Source organism: Somniosus microcephalus, chromosome 7 (genome assembly GCF_052327205.1).
Source record: "Somniosus microcephalus isolate GS21.2 chromosome 7, FLI_Smic_1.0, whole genome shotgun sequence".
Taxonomy (NCBI): domain Eukaryota; kingdom Metazoa; phylum Chordata; class Chondrichthyes; order Squaliformes; family Somniosidae; genus Somniosus; species Somniosus microcephalus.
In genome coordinates, this window is record NC_140993.1 from 27,674,557 (window position 1) to 27,677,914 (window position 3,358).

Genomic DNA, 3,358 nt, shown 5'->3' on the forward strand with positions numbered 1-3,358 from the left:
GGGAAGAGAGAGAGCGACTGGGGGGAAGAGAGAGAGCGACTGGGGGGAAGAGAGAGAGCGACTGGGGGGAAGAGAGAGAGCGACTGGGGGGAAGAGAGAGAGCGACTGGGGGGAAGAGAGAGAGCGACTGGGGGAAGAGAGAGAGCGACTGGGGGGAAGAGAGAGAGCGACTGGGGGGGAAGAGAGAGAGCGACTGGGGGGAAGAGAGAGAGCGACTGGGGGGAAGAGAGAGAGCGACTGGGGGGAAGAGAGAGAGCGACTGGGGGGAAGAGAGAGAGCGACTGGGGGGAAGAGAGAGAGCGACTGGGGGGAAGAGAGAGAGCGACTGGGGGGAAGAGAGAGAGCGACTGGGGGGAAGAGAGAGGAGGGGAGAGAGAGCGACTGGGGGGAAGAGAGAGAGAGCGACTGGGGGGAAGAGAGAGAGCGACTGGGGGGAAGAGAGAGAGCGACTGGGGGGAAGAGAGAGAGCGACTGGGGGGAAGAGACGAGAGCGACTGGGGGGAAGAGAGAGAGCGACTGGGGGGAAGAGAGAGAGCGACTGGGGGAAGAGAGAGAGCGACTGGGGGGAAGAGAGAGAGCGACTGGGGGGAAGAGAGAGAGCGACTGGGGGGAAGAGAGAGAGCGACTGGGGGAGAGAGAGAGAGCGACTGGGGGGAAGAGAGAGAGCGACTGGGGGGAAGAGAGAGAGCGACTGGGGGGAAGAGAGAGAGCGACTGGGGGGAAGAGAGAGAGCGACTGGGGGGAAGAGAGAGAGCGACTGGGGGGAAGAGAGAGAGCGACTGGGGGGAAGAGAGAGAGCGACTGGGGGGAAGAGAGAGAGCGACTGGGGGGAAGAGAGAGAGCGACTGGGGGGAAGAGAGAGAGCGACTGGGGGGAAGAGAGAGAGCGACTGGGGGGAAGAGAGAGAGCGACTGGGGGGAAGAGAGAGAGCGACTGGGGGGAAGAGAGAGAGCGACTGGGGGGAAGAGAGAGAGCGACTGGGGGGAAGAGAGAGAGCGACTGGGGGGAAGAGAGAGAGCGACTGGGGGGAAGAGAGAGAGCGACTGGGGGGAAGAGAGAGAGCGACTGGGGGGAAGAGAGAGAGCGACTGGGGGGAAGAGAGAGAGCGACTGGGGGGAAGAGAGAGAGCGACTGGGGGAGGAAGAGAGAGAGCGACTGGGGGGAAGAGAGAGAGCGACTGGGGGGAAGAGAGAGAGCGACTGGGGGGAAGAGAGAGAGCGACTGGGGGGAAGAGAGAGAGCGACTGGGGGGAAGAGAGAGAGCGACTGGGGGGAAGAGAGAGAGCGACTGGGGGGAAGAGAGAGAGCGACTGGGGGGGAAGAGAGAGAGCGACTGGGGGGGAAGAGAGAGAGCGACTGGGGGGAAAGACGAGAGAGCGACTGGGGGGAAGAGAGAGAGCGACTGGGGGAAGAGAGAGAGCGACTGGGGGGAAGAGAGAGAGCGACTGGGGGGAAGAGACGAGAGAGCGACTGGGGGGGAAGAGAGAGAGCGACTGGGGGGAAGAGAGAGAGCGACTGGGGGGGAAGAGAGAGAGCGACTGGGGGGAAGAGAGAGAGCGACTGGGGGGAAGAGAGAGAGCGACTGGGGGGAAGAGAGAGAGCGACTGGGGGGAAGAGAGAGAGCGACTGGGGGGAAGAGAGAGAGCGACTGGGGGGAAGAGAGAGAGCGACTGGGGGGAAGAGAGAGAGCGACTGGGGGGAAGAGAGAGAGCGACTGGGGGGAAGAGATGAGAGCGACTGGGGGGAAGAGAGAGAGCGACTGGGGGGGAAGAGAAGAGAGCGACTGGGGGGAAGAGAGAGAGCGACTGGGGGGGAAGAGAGAGAGCGACTGGGGGGAAGAGAGAGAGCGACTGGGGGGAAGAGAGAGAGCGACTGGGGGGAAGAGAGAGAGCGACTGGGGGGAAGAGAGAGAGCGACTGGGGGGAAGAGAGAGAGCGACTGGGGGGAAGAGAGAGAGCGACTGGGGGGAAGAGAGAGAGCGACTGGGGGGAAGAGAGAGAGCGACTGGGGGGAAGAGAGAGAGCGACTGGGGGGAAGAGAGAGAGCGACTGGGGGGAAGAGAGAGAGCGACTGGGGGGAAGAGAGAGAGCGACTGGGGGGAAGAGATGAGAGCGACTGGGGGGAAGAGAGAGAGCGACTGGGGGGAAGAGAGAGAGAGCGACTGGGGGAAGAGAGAGAGCGACTGGGGGGGAAGAGAGAGAGCGACTGGGGGGAAGAGAGAGAGCGACTGGGGGGAAGAGAGAGAGCGACTGGGGGGAAGAGAGAGAGCGACTGGGGGGAAGAGAGAGAGCGACTGGGGGGAAGAGAGAGAGCGACTGGGGGGAAGAGAGAGAGCGACTGGGGGGAAGAGAGAGAGCGACTGGGGGGAAGAGAGAGAGCGACTGGGGGGAAGAGAGAGAGCGACTGGGGGGAAGAGAGAGAGCGACTGGGGGGAAGAGAGAGAGCGACTGGGGGGGAAGAGAGAGAGCGACTGGGGGGAAGAGAGAGAGCGACTGGGGGGGAAGAGAGAGAGCGACTGGGGGGAAGAGAGAGAGCGACTGGGGGGAAGAGAGAGAGCGACTGGGGGGAAGAGAGAGAGCGACTGGGGGGAAGAGAGAGAGCGACTGGGGGGAAGAGAGAGAGCGACTGGGGGGAAGAGAGAGAGCGACTGGGGGGAAGAGAGAGAGCGACTGGGGGAAGAGAGAGAGCGACTGGGGGGAAGAGAGAGAGCGACTGGGGGGAAGAGAGAGAGCGACTGGGGGGAAGAGAGAGAGCGACTGGGGGGAAGAGAGAGAGCGACTGGGGGGAAGAGAGAGAGCGACTGGGGGGAAGAGAGAGAGCGACTGGGGGGAAGAGAGAGAGCGACTGGGGGGGAAGAGAGAGAGCGACTGGGGGGAAGAGAGAGAGCGACTGGGGGGAAGAGAGAGAGCGACTGGGGGGAAGAGAGAGAGCGACTGGGGGAAGAGAGAGAGCGACTGGGGGGAAGAGAGAGAGCGACTGGGGGTAGAGAGAGAGCGACTGGGGGGAGAGAGACGACTGGAGATGAGAGAGAGCGACTGGGGGGAAGAGAGGAGAGCGACTGGGGGAAGAGAGAGAGCGACTGGGGGAAGAGAAGAGAGCGACTGGGGGGAAGAGAGAGAGCGACTGGGGGGGAAGAGAGAGAGCGACTGGGGAGGGAAGAGAGAGAGAGCGACTGGGGGGAAGAGAGAGAGCGACTGCGGGGGGAAGACGAGAGAGCGACTGGGGGGAAGAGAGAGAGCGACTTGGGGGGAAGAGAGAGAGCGACTGGGGGGAGGAAGAGACGAGAGCGACTGGGTGGGGAGAAGAGAGGAGAGCGACTGGGGGGAGAGAGAGAGCGACTGGGGGAGAAGACGACGAGA